Source organism: Macrotis lagotis, chromosome 1 (genome assembly GCF_037893015.1).
Source record: "Macrotis lagotis isolate mMagLag1 chromosome 1, bilby.v1.9.chrom.fasta, whole genome shotgun sequence".
Classification (NCBI taxonomy): domain Eukaryota; kingdom Metazoa; phylum Chordata; class Mammalia; order Peramelemorphia; family Peramelidae; genus Macrotis; species Macrotis lagotis.
The window spans coordinates 729,550,505-729,568,820 of record NC_133658.1 but is presented as its reverse complement, the minus strand read 5'-3'; the positions used below and the strand labels follow the sequence as shown (position 1 = coordinate 729,568,820).

At 37.7% G+C, this 18,316-nt stretch overlaps 1 long non-coding RNA gene across 1 annotated transcript in view; it reads left to right on the top strand.

Moving 5' to 3' along the window:
- The window catches only part of LOC141507937 (uncharacterized), a 36,241-nt gene extending 26,218 nt beyond the window's left edge, over positions 1 to 10,023 (top strand). Inside the window, exons 6-7 of the long non-coding RNA XR_012474306.1 lie at positions 8,495 to 8,576; positions 8,708 to 10,023. This is a non-coding gene — a long non-coding RNA (uncharacterized LOC141507937). The remainder of the gene's footprint in view (positions 1 to 8,494; positions 8,577 to 8,707) is intronic.
- Positions 10,024 to 18,316: the final 8,293 nt, after the last annotated feature.

Sequence of the window (18,316 nt, the reverse complement as noted above, 5' to 3'; positions counted from 1 at the left end):
GATTGTGGACAATGATTTCCTCTGATTTGTTGAATTCTCAAAGCTATATAGAGATTTGTTTGTTACTGTGGAATTTTATTATTTATTGTTTTATAAAAGAAAGATTTCTGATATATATATATAATATATATATATATATATATATTTATATATATATATATATTTCAAGCCATTAATTCATGCTTTTTAGGTGTTTGACAAGCACTAAATTTTTATAACCTGCTGCAATGGTTATACAGTATCTATTGTTGCCATAAATAATCTACACTGATCAATATATCTGGGATCATAAAGGATAATCTTTCTTTAATCTCTAGTGGCCTAATCCACTCTAATCCAGAATTGTTATTATAAATCTCTCCACTTTAACAGTCATTTTTTTTGACATCTACCTTGACATATTGTTGGCTGCATTAATGTGGATGTCGCTAATGGAAGGTCTTTGAGTTTCATTCTAAGATCTTAGCTGTGACATGGACTCTATCCAGAAGAAAACTATTTGTATGAAATCATTAAACAAATCCAATGGCACATACCTATTGTTGACACTACATTGCTTGGGGAATTGTCTGCTTGTTCCAAAAGTATTTCTTTAAGTTTCTGACCTGTTTGTAAATATTTTCAAAGAACATCGCTCAACCCTATTCAGTCTATGACAAGAAAGTATTCATATTTACAGAGTTGTAAGATGAAGGGCCCTTTTATAAAAATAATATTATATTTTCCAATAAGATACCTTTCTGATGTGTTCTGATTTCACAGCTTCAAAAGTATGTGATAAGAGTGATATTATACAACTATTAATTTCCTTTAGTGTATAATTTCCTCTAGCCTTTGAGGCAACTTGATGGGAATGCTATACCTGAAATCACCATGACTAGAGATTTAATGCATCTCACATACTTCTTAGCTGTGTAAGCCAGGGCATTTTCGATTCATTTCAATTCCATCTGTAGAGTAGGAATAATCATAATAGCATATTATTGTCAAGGGGATTGTGAAGGGGTTCAAATGAAATAATGCATATAAAAGTTTCTGCAAATCTCAAAGCTCCATATAAGTGATTACTATTAGCATTATTATTATTTTAGGATGCCAGTAAAGCTATAGCAATAGCTTTCTCTAATTTGTGGGATGTTTTTTGCCTGGAGGAGTTTAAAGAATATATAAACATTATCTTCATCTATTAGTTCAATTTTTCTTTTGGTTTCAAGCTCAAAGTCTTTAGTTTTTAACTTTACATGAAACTTTCTTCATTTATCAAATTCCAAAGACATTTTGATATTATTGGAGAAAGATCATGTGAAATGGAAAAGACATTCAATATGTTTTTCAGTGGGGGTAATACTTGATAACTTAATGTCATCTATAGTCATCAAGTACTTATTAAGATTTTGGGGTAGGATTCCTCCTTTGGCTTGGAAACCATCTTCAATTATTTTGGCAGAGAATAATGGGTTTAAAATATTAAACAATATTTCAGGATTTCTACTTGACCTTCAAAGTTGCCATAAGCAAATTAAATTGCTTGATCCCAAGCAAATTAAAAGTTTCTGTTGTATATGACCTTGGCTAGCATTCCTCCACTTTGTTCTTTCCTTCCATAGTCCATGAGTTCCCCCAATCTCTTTGCATGAATATAGTTAGCAGTTGAAGAAGCTATTGTCATTATTTTTACCATCATTATCATTGTTCAGGTCCAATGTGACTGGGGTAAAGAAGAGAATTATCATAGACAGAAAGTATTTAGTATCCATGATAGAGTTTTCCATAATAGTAGCTATCATTTACATAGCTCTTTAAGAGTAAACTGTTTTACAAATATCTCATTTGATACAACAAACCTGGGAGGTGCTATGGTTATCCCCATTTTACAGATGAAGAAATAGAAAATATGCAAAGATTAAGTGAAATTACCATGTCCACACAAATAGTAAGCGTCTGAGGTTGGATTTGAATGCAGGGCCTCCTGATTCCATGTCCAGAGCTCTTTCCATTGAATCACCTAGTTGCCTGTATAGTATGCAATAGGGATTGAATAATAACTTGTTGGATAACTGCAGAATCACAGAAATAGTCTGAAAGAACTCTTTACAATGAACTATTTCATCTCTCTGACATCAAGTAAGTTTCATTGTTTTAAACCATTTCAGAGAGGTAAAGTAATATTTTTGTTCTTTCAAATATAACAGGAAGGTAATTCTGGCAAGGTCTTATTCAGGTCTTGGGGGGAAAAACAACTGCTGTAAATAAGAATACTAAGACAGGGTAATTTTTCAGGAGCCTGGGGTTAGAAGAGAGTTTATTTACTTTAATACATCAAAGATCTCTCATTTCATCATTGTTTTCCTCCTTTCCAAATGATAACAATCTTCCTATAACTTTATAGATGTTCTAAGAGTCCCTTTAGCCAAAAAATGCATCATCCTTGGACAACCTGGTGAAGAATATTTTCAAATTCTTTTTTTTTAGAGTTTTTGCAAGGCAAACGGGGTTAAGTGGCTTGCCCAAGGCCACACAGCTAGGTAATTATTAAGTGTCTGAGGCCAGATTTGAACCCAAGTACTCCTGACTCCAAGGCCAGTGCTTTATCCACTACGCCACCTAGCCACCCCTATTTTCAAATTCTTAGTTAGACTGGTTCTCAGATCATAGTCACTGGGTCTCTGTTTCATTAAAACACTTGTCATTTTTAGTTCATTAAAAATCTTCATTAATTACCTACTATAAATCAGTCATTGCTAAGTGCTAGCAATACAAAGAAAGACAAATGACAATTCTTGCTCTCAAGGAGTTTATAGCCCAATAGGAGAGATTACTGGCAAATAACTATTTACAAATAAACTATATACAGGATAAAGTGAAAATAATCAACAGAAGGAAAGCGCTAGAGTAAAGGGGAAGCAAGAAAGACTTCTTGCAATAGGTATGATTTTCATTGGGTCTTGAAGGAAGTAAGGGAAGTGGGCAGGGAGAGCTTTCAGCGTATTGGGGGAGGTCAGAGAAAATATTCAACTGAGAGATGGAGTGTCTTGAAAAATAGCCATGTGCTTCTATTTCATATTCTCCATTAAATATCTAATATGCAAAAACACTATGCTAGGTATAGAAAGAAGATAGAAAAATATGACATAGTCTTGGCTCTCAAGTAGTTCATTTTCAAATGAGGAGAAGAAGTAAACAAAATGACTATGATTCTAGGGTGTCAAAGGTAAATGCAATAGAGAGTTCAGGTAAAATCCTGTGAAAAGTTTTAGGGATAGGTCACTTTCCCTTGGGAGAGGATCATGGAGAAAGTGGGAAAGAAGTCTTCATATTAGAATTATGTTAGGGGGCAGCTAGGTGGTGCTGTGGATAGAGCATCAGCCCTGGCAGGAGTACCTGAGTTCAAATTCGACCTCACCCACTTAATAATTACCTAGCTGTGTGGCCTTGGGCAAGTCACTTAACCCCATTGCCTTGCAAAAAAAAAAGAAAAAAGAATTATGTTAGAAACAGCAATTCCTATCATTATTTTTGAAGCCTGAAATTATGAAGAATTTGTGAGCCATTTTTTTTGAGAGGGGTGCAGAGAGAATACTCTAGTAAATGTTCAGACAACTGAAGTTTCCATCATAATTACAATGTCCTCTGCCAGATTTGTAATCTTTTTTTCCTCATCAATTTCCTCCTTCAGAACAGGTGGCCTCTAGTATACTCTTCCAGGACTTTCATTCATGTTTTTTTTTCCCTTCTCTGATTTTCACTCTACCATATTTTGCCTACTTCAGTCCCTGTGTTATCATTCCTTGAAACACAAGAGACTGTTTCCTGACCAGAATCACATAGCTAGTAAGTGTTGATTGAGTATGTGAGGTCACATTTGAACTCAGGTTCTCCTGATTCCACCAAGCTGCCCTCTCTTCCTCCTTTATGTCACATTTTTGATATTCTTCAAATGAATGACAGAAGTTAGACTTCCAATATGTTTTGTAAAATTGCTTTTCTTCTTCATTTTCTGTTTGAAGTCCTTCCTTTAGGGAATCATTTTTTGTACATACATAGCTATTGTTTGTCACTGGATAAAATGCAAACAGTGTATTCCTCTCCAGATTCCTGCAACAATTTCTCATGGCCCACACATTTGCTGAAAGTAAGACCCTCAGTTCCTCCTTCTTCTGCTCCCACTGCCATGCCTCCCTGAGAGACCTTATGGCTTTAGAAAGGGTGGAGATGAGGCAGCCGGATAGCACAGTAGATAAAGCACTGGCTCTGGAGTCAGGAGGATCTGAGTTCAGATTGACCTCAGACTCATAATAATTACCTAGCTGTGTGACCTTGGGCAACTCCACTGACTTACAAAAACCAATGGTAAAAAGGGTCGAGGAACAGTCAATATGATATTTACTACTTAACAACTCAAGAAAAAATGCCAAGAACAGAAGTACAAATACAATGCTTGTAGATCTGACCAAGGCCTTTGATACTGTCAGTCCTGAGGGTTTATAGGAAATCATGTCAAAATTTGGTTACTCTGAGAAGTTCATCAGTATTGTATGTCAGTTCCATGATGGCACACGCCCAGATTCTGGATAGTAGATGATACTCTCAATATTTCCTGATCACCAATGGAGTGAAACAAGGATTTGTCCTTGCTCCCATATTTTTCAGTATGATGTTTTCACCATGTTGTCAAATGCCTTCACTTAGAATGAACACAGCATCAAGGCCAGCTACGCACACTGATAGTAAATTCTTCACCTTGAAAAGGTTACAAGCCAAGACCAAAGTGGAGGGAGTATTGGTGCATGTTCTTCTGAAGCTGAGATGCAACAAGATATGGATCGATTCTCTGCTGCTTTTGCTGATTTTGATTTAACAATTAACACCAAGAAAACCCAGGTGCTCCATCAGCCAGCACCACACTATCCACACGTGGAACCATTGATTACAACAAATGGAGAAGTTTTGAATACTGTGGACAAGGTCACTTACCTTGGCTGTGTCCTTTCCAAGATGGTTCACATTGACAATAAGGTTGACACACACATTGCCAGAGCTAGCTCAGTATTTGGGAGGCTTTGAAAGAAAGTGTGGGAGAGAAGAGGTATCAGACTGACTACCAGACTGAAGGCCTACATAGCCATTGTGCTGACCTCATTGTATATGCCTGTGAATCCTGGACAGTCTACTAGCACAGTGTCAGAAAACTGATTCCCTTCCATTTAAATTGTCTTAGGAGGATTCTGAAGATCACCTGGCAGAAGATACCAGACACTGAGGTCCTTTCTCCAGCTAAGCTGCCAAGCATTCCAGCATTACTGCAGAGTATGATTATAATGAACTGGATACATTGTTAGAATGCCAAACATATGCTTGCCAAAAAAAAACTATTTTATGGGGAACTCACACAGGGCAAGCACTCACAAGGGGGTCAGAAGAAGTGATACCAGGACACCCTGAAGGGATCATTGAAGAACTTTAGAATTGATTGCACAGCCTGGGAGACACTGGCACAGGACCACCCGGGGTGATATGCCCTCATCAGTGAGGGGCCTGCGCTCTATGAGGAATGGAAGAAGTTTAAAGGAAATGTGACATCCATAAGTTTAGAATAACACTATCTAGCACAGGAGTTGGTGGCTTCCCAGTTTCCTAGGTATTCAATTAAATATCTAGGTTGAATCCTCAGTTTTCTACTTCCTCAGAGGTGTATCTCAGGTTGCCATTTCAGCATGGTAGAAATTAGACTATCTCTCTGATCAGGGGTTTCACTGAGTCAGGACTCCTAAATGGAGTATTTTGTCCATTTTATAACTTCACATTCAGTCTCAGGTGATTTGGAAATGTCCTGTTCAAAGTTGGGGTTTAGGATATCCATCCACATATTCCTATGAAATCATTTGCTGTGTAGTTATCCTCCTACTCTCAGTTAATAATTATAATAACAATAACAATAGCTAGCATTTATTTAGTGCTTTAAGATCTACAAAGTGCTTTATACATAATTCATTTCATCCTCACAAAAGCTCTGGGTAGTAGGCACTATTATTATTCTTATTTTACAGATGAAGAAACTGAGGAAGACAGCAGTTAAGTGACTTGCCCAGGGTAACAATGCTAATAAGTGTCTGAGGCCTTCCCAGTTCACATAGGAGTCACCAAAAAGTTCATTAAAGACTTCAGCTATAATAGCTAATATTTATGCTTAATGTTTGCTCAGAGGAGACAACTTTTGCCAAAAAGAAGATCTGAAAGGGAGCTATAATGTGGTACTCTGTGGCAGTATGGACCACAGAGGAAAAGGAATTGGGGGCTATTAGAGAAACAATGTTTCAGAATGCAAGAGGATGCTTTAGAGCAGGAGATGAATGTTCTAGAGAACAAATATAAAAAGCCTGCAGTGAAAGTATCAGCAGCTCTGAATAATGTCCTGGAAGGAGAGAGACAATTGCAGGGAAATGCTCAGTGGAGTAAAGGGAAGAAATCTCTGACCTGGAATTCATTGACTAAAACAAGAAAGTTTTCACTTGGAACTGAGGAGTAAGCAATCCAGAGATCCTAAAGAGAAAGGATTTGATTCTGTCAGTGTCTCAGTGACCAGGAGAGCCAGGAAAACTTGTTCAGGATGAGCTTGGGGTGTAATTGTAAATGGAATAAGGAACTGGGAGAACTTGCAAGAATTGTAGATAACTGTAAAAACCTGACCTACCTTCATTCTAAATACTTATTGAATCCCTATTATGTGTGAAGTGCTATGCTGGGATCATTGAGGAATCCAGAGGCCATTCAGAGATTTATAACTAAGGGGAATTGACTGACATTATTTATCTATGCTCAAGCACCAGGCTGGAACCTCAGGTGGCATCTTTAATAATAAAAGATATGAATATAACACTTTAAATTTTGCAAAGCACTTTACATATAATAAAATGGCAGTTGAGTGATTCAGTGAATAGAGTTGCTTGACCTAGAGTTAAGAAGATATGAGTTCATATCCAGCCCCAGACACATACTAGCTGTGTGTACTTGGATAAGTCACTTAATCGCTGTCTGCCTCAGTTTCCTTTTTTGTAAATGGGGATAATAATAGAACCTACCTCCCTAAGTTGTTGTGAGGATGCAATGAGATAATATTTATAAAGAGTTTTGCAAACTTTATATAAATGCTTACTACAACTACTGTTGCTGCTACTGCTACCATTACTACTACAACTACTGCTATCATTATTATTACTACTACTACTACTACTCTTCCATTATCGTTACTATTTGCTACCATTACTACTACTACTGCTTCCAATACTATTTCTACTACTATTACTGCTACCATTCCTAATACTACTGCTACCATAACTATCTACTACTACTTCTACCATTACTATTTCTACTACTATTGCTACATTACTATCACTGCTGCTACCATTACCTACCACTGCTACCATTAATATTTCTACTACTGCTACCATTAGTACCATTGATGCTACCATTACTACTACTACTACTGCTACCATTACTATTTCTACTACTGCTACCATTGCTACCTCTTCTGCTACCATTACTACCACTGCTGCTACCATTACTACTTCTACTACTGCTACCATTACTACTACTGCTGTTACCACTGTTGTTATTGCTATTTTATCCATAATCTTATTTACTCAAAATATTTATATGAAATATAGACTACAGGTATTATCATTTTCATTTTACAGATGAGGAAACTGGGATAGTAGAGAGCCATTAGATGACTTGTCAGTCTCCACATAGTCAATGTCAGAGGCAAAGTCAGAGGTGATATAGTTGAATATCTCTCTCTCTTCTGTTATCTAACTCATGCACTTTTATACAATGCAGTCATCATATCTGAATATGCAGTATTTATGAATGATGTAATTTAAAGTGGACATTTCTTCTGAAATAAAATATGTTGAAGATATTTTTACATTTAGCTGTTGATTCAGAAGATGTGCTCATACCACCTTATCATTTAGTAAGCTCTGTGGATGAGTTTGTGGCAAATTAGAATGAGTAATGAGGCTGTAATTGGGATTGTCTTGCTAGATGTATATTTTATACTTGAAGTCTCCACACACCCCAAGCACTAAGATACCTCTGCCTCTCAACTGTTCCAGAGCATGCATTATTGTGGAGGTTGTAGGGAAGGGGATGGAGATGAAGAGAGGAGTATGGGGAAAGTCTGTGATACCATAGGCATAGTCTTTGGAGAAGAAACTGGTCACCTGGGTGGTGACATTGGAAAGTTCCCCAATCAGTACTGGAAGTAGCTGGGGGGCTTCTGTTTGAGGGAAATGCCCTGAACCATGCTTTATCACATTTGCCAAACCATTTCCATGATTGATAGTATGAGCAAAAATCACACAACTATCATTACTTAGTTGTTTCTCCTCATCCCACCCCATCATCTTTTCCCCTGTTATACAGGAAACCACTTATTGTATTTCTGATCATTCTTAAGGGTTTCATTTTTTCTCTCTTCTCCTACCTTCATCAGGAAGCAACATGTCAATAGCATCAGCTGATGGATCCTGGACGCACTATGGAGGTCAAAGGGCAGATTTCAGCCAGTGAGTTATGTAAGTCATCAATGAAAGCAGCCACTCACTGGGGAGTAATATTATAATCAGTCACAAAGGAAATCATTTCCCGAGCACCACTCTGCTGATGGCTCAGCTTCTCTTTCTCTCTATTGTGTCCAAATGCACAGGATATTAAGATGAATGCCAGTTCTTTGCACCACTGAAGAGGAAGATGAACCAACTGATGGAGAAATACTGATAATTGTCTAAAGCTCTGTTGGAGCTCTGAGCTGATTCCCTACATCAGATTCCTATGATACAGCAATGGGTTGATGGATTTGAATCATCTGGGCAGGAGAAAACTCCCAGGAGGTATATACGATTTGCAGAAGGGATAATCACCATGCAGATATTCAGAACTTGTCTATGTTTCCAGATAGCACAGGCAGAGGTAGTGTTTTTAGATCTGTTAGGAGGAATGATGAGCTTTTCCTTAGTTGTTAAAAAGGGGGGAGTGTCTGTTGATCACACATCTTTGCAATTAATCATAGACACAAATGTTTTATTCAGGTTTTCCTGAATTGAACATCAGTAGCAGTATAAAGACATGAAATACCAGTTTCTTTAGTCCACAAATAATAATAGCTAATATTTATCTAATACTTACCATATGCTATACACTGTAGCATTTTACATTATTATCTTATCTGATCTTCACAACAAATGTGAAAGGTAGTTGTTATTATGATTCTCATTTTCAGATGAGGAAATTGAGGCAGATAGAGGTTGAGGGACCTGCCCATGGTCATATAGTTAGTAAATGTCTGAGACCAGATTTGAACTCAGATTTCTGACTTCAGGGCAGGCATTCTATTCTCTTTACTACCTGCCTGCAGAGCTATAACTGGAAATGCCAGCACCTGTGATAAATTCAGGTGAATGTTATTGGGAAGGGGGTAGTATTCTTATATTACCCTACTGTTCATAAGATAGATTAGGAAACTGAGATTATAGGAACTGGGAGGGAGGATAAGGACCTAAGAGACCAGAGTATTCAAAAGCAGCAGAATTTGAGATAGAGTCAAAATCAAGTACTGAATTTATAGGGAGAGGGAAAAAATGATCTGGAGGTCCTCAAGTAACAGAGTCACAGATCTATACAGAATGGAGTGAGCTTAGAAAGAGGAGAAAGAAGTTATTTAGTGATGGCAGACAAAGAATGTAAAAGTATCATTAGAAAGGAAGGAGATGCCACAGAACCTACCTCCTCCTTACTTGTCATGTCAGGGGGTGTGAGAGAAGAATCACTAACCTAAGAATGAGTATCAAGAGGTGTAGTGTCTTGAGGGAAAAGCTAAGTTTCATTAGAACACAACAGGGTTCCAGGTAGGAGTGTGCTGAAGACAGCTCAAAGCTTCAGAGAGTTGATTATTAAATTTTCAGTGTGAGTGTTTTCATCTTGGAAATTGGAAAACATTAGGGTTTGATTGATTGCTTTATTGATTGTCTAGACTTAAGAAAGTAATAAAGAAAATGTTCATAATACAAATTAAACATGTTATATGTATGCTTTTCTCCCCAAATAATTGATCATCATATGTTTACCAGCATACTCTGGTTCCAGGGGTCATCTGGAAATTGAACAGTCTAGGGACTGGGTAGGACTCCAACTGCATTCATTTTTGGAAGAGAATCACATAGAACAATAGAGGGTCGGCAAGGACCTTGGAGGTCCTCTTGTCTGATCCATATAAGAAAGGAATCCTTACTATAATATAATCAAGAAATGGTTATCCAGTCTCTACAAAGAAGACCCCCAAGGAAGTGCAACCCACTACTTTTTGAGGCAACCCAATTATTCTTGGACAGCTCTCCTTGTTAGGAAGGATTTCCTAATGTCCAGCCTAAACTGAACTCTTTACAACTTTTATTTATGACTTTGGATTCTGCCCTCTGTGGCCAAACAATAAATCTAATTCCTTATTCACATGGCAGCTCTTCAGAAACTTGGAGCCAGAATTAAGGGAGATTTAGAGAAGGAGTAACTGTAACTGCCAACATGCATTACTTTGCCAATGATGCCATCCTTTGAGATGCCAAGAGTCTTGTCTGAATGACCCAAGTCCCTTAACAAATCAGAACTTTATAAGGATCTGTCTTGGTAGGTAGATAGTATATGAGAACTGAAGGACCTTGGGGGTGACAGACGGTAGGGTTGAGGGGAAAGGAAGCCTGCTCCTCTAAGGAGAACAAGTGGTTCTCCCTCAGTATTGATGTTTTGGGAAAAACTCTGTCTACTAGTCCTGACTCTTCCCAGAAGCTTGTCAAAACAAGGACTCTAGAGACCTGATCTTGCCTTATAGGTACAAAGCAGTCTGTCTTGGAAAGAACCTGTCTCCATTGTGGCTTCCTCAAACTTCTTACCATGTATTTATGCATCAATTGTTGTCAATCAACAAATATTCACTGTCAATACATGTTTAGCTGCCTTTTTTTTTTTTAGGTTTTTGCAAGGCAAATGGGGTTAAGTGGCTTGCCCAAGGCCACACAGCTAGGTAATTATTAAGTGTTTGAGGCCAGATTTGAACCCAGGTACTCCTGACTCCAAAGCTGGTGCTTTATCCACTACGCCACCTAGCTGCCCCTTGCCCTTTTTCTTTTAACCTATACCATAGAAATGAGCTAAGATGATGTCATAGATCCTGGATCATAGATGTTGGGCAAGAAAGGTAACAATTAGTTTCTACCTTAATTTGTTTGAGGTGTCCTGTGTTTGAGTGTCCATTGTGTAGTGTGGTAAGGTAGCTATAAGACCTGAATTCAAATTTTTACTACTTGTGAAACTTTGGGCAAATCTCTTAACTTCTATGTTCCTCAGTTTCCTCATCTGTCAGATAGAGGAGCTGAACTAATTGACCTCTAGGCTTATAGACACAGATGAAATCACTAATCCTTGAATCCCCTATCCTCAAAGGCAAATGTGGTTCTTTGGCAAGAGCACTGGATTTAGATGCAGGAGATCTGGATAAGAATTCTGGTCTTGCCCCTTTCTATGCTTTCTATGTGTGTGACCCTAAGCATGTCACTTTCTTCATCTGTTGATGAAAAGACTAATAATCATAATAATAATACCTACACTACCTACCTCAAAAAGCTGCTGTAGAGAATCAGGAGATGTCAAATATAAATAAGGCATTTGGAAAATCACAAAAGCAAAATGTCAGCTGTTATTATTCCTTCCGCACCACAAAAAAGGTTACCCCAACAACACTTTGGATGCACGAACAGCTTCAGAACTCAATTATGTGCTTAGATTTTAAATTATTTCAGGAGCTATTGTTAACAACCAAGTTGTTAACAACCAGGTCACTGGGCTGAGGCCAGAGTATGTTTAATTTCTACCCAGGCAGCAAGAAAAGCCTGTTCTTAGAAGTAAAGCAGAGCTGCAGTTTCCAGGGAACAGACTTCTTATTGTAATACAGTAACTTGTATTTTGGGAATTCTCTCTGTTGTGATCATTGGGATGAGATGGCCGTGAGTCAGAAGTATCCTTTCATGAGAGTCCTTGGGTGAGGGAATCTGGGCAGGTGAGATGAAAAATAGCTGGCAGTCTATCACCTAGGAGGTATAAATTGGAAATGAAAGAAATATTAGCGGTTTTGTGACACGGAATACAGAACAGGGATGAGCAGAAACTACACCAATAAACTGGGTTGAGATACTAGAGAAGTTCCATCACTGGGGTATGGGAGATAGAGTGGGTAAGGTAGAGAGTGGCAAGATGAGGCAACTCAGATCAAAATAAAATGCAGGGGCATGCCAGATAGGTTGAATGGCCCATAGGGCCAAATGAGAGCTCAGTATTTTAATGGGTCAGTTAGCTTTGCTTCTTGCATGAAATAATGGTGTACAGGTTTGTATAATGCTATGTTGTCATTCCTATGTGATTTTCCCAAACAAATCACAGGGTTAACTCTAGAAAATAAACAGGGAATAAAAGGAGATGAGGTGAATAAGTCATCATTTTGCTCCTGTGGTAAGGGGAGCTGAATGCTCTATCATAGTCCCCACACCCCCCATAAAGCCTTATAAATAAATTGTACCAAACTGACTAGTATTGTACTTTTGTTGTTCAGGTCTGACTCTTTAGAGACCCCATTTGGGGTTTTCTTGGCAAAAATACTGGAGTGGCTTGCCATTTCCTTCTCCAAGTCATTTTACAGAAGAGTAAACTGAGTCAAACAGGGTTAAGTGAGTTGTCCAGGGTCACACAGCTAGTGTGTGTCTGAGATCCAGCACTATCTACTGAGCTACCTAACTGGTCCTTAGGGAAAGTTATTTTGAGGAAAATGTGGCAGAGTATAACAAAATTTTTAAAGTTCTTTTAAAAAAAGATATCACCAGCTGTGAAGGGGGGAAATTATCTCATCTAGACATTAAGGAAAAGCAACACCCCCACTTTTAGTCCAAATAAGCACGGCTCCAACTAAGGCCAATCCCAGGCTGCCGAATTGACAGGTGAAGTGCTCTCTTAGAGGTATTTTTTTCCCACCTGGCTTCACACACTACTTGACTATCTTCCTTTTAAGCCCTGTGTAGTTTCTGTAGAAAAGTGATTTCCCCTACAATTCTGGACTGGAGGCAGCTGTGCATTGAAGACTGGAGTTTTTTTTTTTCCATTTTTTCCTATTCCTTTTCTTCTTACAAGAAGAGAAAGGAGTCCAGGGGAGAAAAGGCAGATACAGGCAGATTCTTTGAGACTGCAGTGTCTATTCTGAGTGCCAGGGAAGTCTGGAAGCTTCCAGTAAATTATGGGTGCTATTTTCAGATGCTGAGTTAAATAATTAGTGTTGCCCTGGCTGGTTGTTATCCTAGATCCTACAGGGATCTGAAGGTTTCAGGTGATGTGGCATCTGATAGTCATTGAAGGGTTCCTATGGGAGGGAAAGGGATCTAGAAAACTATGAGTCTTCCTTTAAAAGAAATGATAATAACCAAGCCCTCCACCTTGACTTACTCTGTGACTGGAAAATGCCATTTGCTTGCCCCATCTTATTGTGTCCATCATGACTAATAGTTTTGGTATCACAAGTGATAGGAATATTTTTAACTCAAGATAAGAGAGACCTATTTTTAATACCAAGCATACTACTGAACCCAACCCTTTCATTTTACAGGTTAGCAAATTGAGGCTCAGAGAGGGCCCAGAGTCACATAGGTCATAGGTATTAGAATCAGGATTTGATCTAGAGGCTTTTTAACTCCTAATCCTGTGCATTAACCTCGTCTCATTTAAATCTAATTCATGTGCAGGTCAAGATACTACCCTAGTGATGTCATTGGTCCTCTTTAGAAAGGATGAACAACTTACATCTAACCATGCTACCTCCAGAATACAGCTTTTAATGAATGAAAATGAAATCTTAGATGCTTACTACCATTCCAACCTCAACCCTAAACATACACATTTCATTCTTTTTTTAAATTAAAATTTTCCAAGTTAAACTTGCATTTAGTTTCCCTTCTTTCCACTTCCACAAGAAAAGACAAGAAAACAAAAGATAAAACCCCCCGTGACAAATATGCACAACAAATTCCCCAATAGCCACATTTACAATCTGCAGATTTCACTCACCACCTCTCCACATTTCATTCTCATTACTTTCTTTTCATGTATCAGACTTGAAATCCTGGTATAGTTTTCTCAAGTCCTGCAGCTGTGACCTGCTTGGTGTATTGTTCCTTCTTTTCACTACTTTTCTATTTTTGTTCCTTCTTTGCTCTTGTAGCCTTTAGAGCTGTCTACTTAAAGTATAACAATGTCTTCATCCTTGTTGTTGTTACACAGTCATGTCCTTAATGACCTTAATGATCTTCAGAAGATCATAATACACTGACATAGTCCATGGGGTTTTCTTAGCAAAGATACTTAAGTGACTTGCCATTTCCTTCTCCAGTGGCACACAAAGATTAAGTGATTTGTCCAGAATCATGCAGCTAGTAAGTGTGTGAGGCTGGAACTCGGAAATTCCTCTCTCTGAGTTCACTGATTTATCCACTGTATCTCCTAGTTGCCTCCCTTGATCCTTTAGGGATTATCATTTATTTGGTGAATCTGTTAAACCCTTCACATCTCGTGTTTCTTCTTCCTTTTTGACCATATTAGTTGACTTGGTTGAGTCTACAAGAAGGTGAACAGAGACAGAATGAATTATAACTAAAACCCAGTCATTCTTGACACTTGTTTGCAGATGCTGTAATAACAATAATAATAATAATTGATAACTAATAATACTACTAATAATAAACATTTATATAGCACTTTAAGGTTTACAAAATGACTCATAAATATCTCATTGATCCTCACAACAATCCTGGGAGGAGAGTACTTCTATTCCCATTTTTAAAGATGAGGAAATTGAGGCAAAGAGAGGTTAAGCAACTTTTAACTTATGTCTTAACTTATGTCTTCCTGACTTCCAGGTCCAACTCTCTATCCACTGTGCCATCCCCACAAAATTAATGATGAAGCAACCAAAGATCAAGTTACATCAAGTATTTGTCACCTCAGGAAATAAGAGGGAGGAATAAACTGAGATCAAATTTGAACTCATTGTCTTCCCCAATCCAAGAACTCTTTCCATTGTGCCATCTATCTGCCTTTGTTTAATGAAATTTTTAGGAATTTGAGAATAATAACTCAAATACGCCTTTGTCTCCTCATTTTCCAGCAGTATAAAAAAATGGAAAGTTGACTATGTATTAGAGGCAGTTAAGTGATACAGTGGATTGAGGTCTGGTAATGGAGTCAAGGAGACTAATTTATATGCTTATTAGCAAGTTCCTTAATTTACTTGACTCAGTTTCCTCAACTGTAAAATGAGGATATTAATAGCATCTGCAACCTAAGGTTGTTGTGAAGATAAAATGAGATAATATTTGTAAAGCACTTAACTCAGAGTAGATGCTTAATAAATCCTGATTCTCTTCCTTCTTTCCTGTCATCTTCAATTTTCTAATGGTTTGAGAACTACCAGCAAGCAAAACCAACAGAAAACCAATATTAATTAATAAACTTATTAATTTATAAACAAGCATTTATTAAGATATTTGCTAGGGGTTAGGACACAAAGACAAAAAAGAAATAGTCCCTATCCTCAAGGAGCTTACATTCTATGTGGGGAAACAGTATGTACAGATATGTGTCTAAATAATGAGTAAATTCAAAATACATGTAAAATAATGCAAGGCAACTTGAGCAAATCAAGAAAGTACTCATGCAGGAAGTGGCACCTGAACTGAGTTCTAGTTGTAGAAAGGAATCCTCCTCACCTTTAAATCAAGTCAAGCCAAACCTAAGCCAAACATATTAATTTTCTCTCTTTATCTAGCCAGAGAATTATTTTTTCCTTTTCCTCCAAGATAAGGCAGAGTTCTTCTTCCAGTACTCAAACAAGTACATTTATTGTTTTCCACATGAAAGAAAAATGTTCATTTTTTTTGGCATATCAGAGCAAACAACTTTGCAGACCAGTTATAATCTAAAGGATGGAGTACATGAGCAAAAGATATAGGGACCAACCTTTGAAAAGGCAGGAAGACAAGAGATGGAGTATTATATGTGAAGAACAACGGAAGGCCAATTTTGGTGGAGTCAAGAGGGGATGAAAGGGAATAAAATGAAATAAGGGCAAAAAAGTAGGTGGAGTCAAGTTTTGCAGGACTATAAATGCCTAACCAATTCTGGGACATTTTGCATGCTTCTCCGTTGGCCAAGAGAAATATAGAGGATAAAACTGACTAATCTCTCTTTGGGAGTAAGGAAGAAAAACTTTGGAAGCTATGGAAATGTAAGGGAAACTTACTCCTTGAGGCTGGTTTGATTTCTTGTTTTTTTCCTCTCACTATGTCTCCCCAACTCTTCCCATTATGTAGATCCATAACACTGAGCCAGCATTCTTTCTACAAATTAGGAATCAGTCCTTCTTCCACCTATTAAGTAGGAAAAATGTCCCAGGTTTGATTGAAAGTCCAGTTAGATATATTTGACCCCAGGGATAACCTTGGAGTATACTAAAACATTATTATCGTTCTTCTGTAGTTCCCATCATACTTGGTACAATGTGGGATACTAGTCAGGGAATTATTAAATGAATGGTGTTTGATTGATAGATTGTGTGTTCCTTAGAAGCTAGGATTTCCAGATTATTTCTTTTGGGGTTGTGTTATTTGTTGTAAAAACTACACAGCATTTCCCTCCTGTTTCAGATTCCTCATTATCATAGTGTCCTGGGTTGGCATGTAGGGAAGACATAGCATTCTTGATTTACCATTGGAAGAAACCTTCAGGGACATCTATACCAACTCTTCCATTTTATAGATGAAGAAGTTGAGACCCAGAGATTTTAAGTGAATTGTCTAGGGTCACCCAGATGCTCAGTCCAAGAGCCACTTTCAGAATTCAGCTCCTGGCTCCAAATTCAATTGAAAACAGGTAAAAGTTCCAAGCCTCTTCCTTCAGTGTCAATGTCTTAACACAACTGAGATGTTTCCATAATATTCAAAAGATATTTAAGGATGGGGGGGGGGGAGAGTGGGAAGTTACCACTTGCTTCGGTTTTTAGTAGAGATGCTGGACCACATTCAATAGTAGCCTTGTTTAAATTTATCGATTCAATATCTCCCTATGAAGTTTTGAATTTGGCCTGAATCCACGGTAGGGAAACCTGTCATAGAGTAGGAAATTAAACTTACATTGTCTATCCCAAGTGGCCATGAAGCTGAGAATTTCTACTTTATGCCTTGGAATGACTTGCACAGCCAAAAGAAAGTAAGCTGAAAACTCATTTCCTGTTTACCACACTGATTTCATCTAAAAGTCAAACAAGTCAATTTTTTGACTCTCTAAATGTTTCCTCTTCTTTATTTAACAAGAAAATTCCCTATTGCCGTTCCCTCCCAGATAAGGAGAGCTTCCATCAGTACTTGTCCCCCACATAGAATCAAGAATGTTCATTTTAGGGACTATCAGAGAAATCAGTTTTGCAGACCTAGTTATAATCTAAAAGGAGGGAGCATATGAGTGCAAACATTGCTCCACCCAGTAATTACCTGCTTACTCTGGGGTTTTTCAGGTTCAAAGTCATGATTAGCTCCAGCAGACCCCAGGTTGGCCATATGAAAACAGCTCTGTTCAATATATTTGGCAGTATCAAAAATGGAGTGGTTCCTCCAACCTAAAAAAAAGTGTTTTGACTTATGCATTTAGGAACAGAAAATTAAACTTTTTTTTTTCTTATTTTCTTGGAGCAAATATTTGCTGATTCAGAGAAGTCACAAGAAAACCCTGGTTACTCTGGAATGGGACAAATACATTCAAAGAAATGGCTCTTTCCATTCTGATTGTAAATTATCTGGGCCACAAGCTATCATTATGCTCAGTGTGAATTTCTCTGCATCCTTTTTTACACCAGCTTTTTGGAAGCTGCCCACACCCTCCTATCCTGGTGTGTTTGGAGGGTAGTTTCAGCAGTGAAATTAGAATGATGAGTTTGCAATCATTCACCAGCCTCAGCCTTCCAAGAGGGAGGATTCCTATTACCCAATGAACAAGAAGGGCTCTGAAAAGTAGTTTACTTTTCCACAGTTAGAACAGAATCATAGCATTTTGATAGAAAAAAAAACCTTAAGCCACAGGCTGATTTTATTCATCAAAACCAACACCTTAATTTGAACTAGTAAACAAATAATTGAATTATTAAAACAAAACAAAACACCATTCATTCATTCATTTGGGT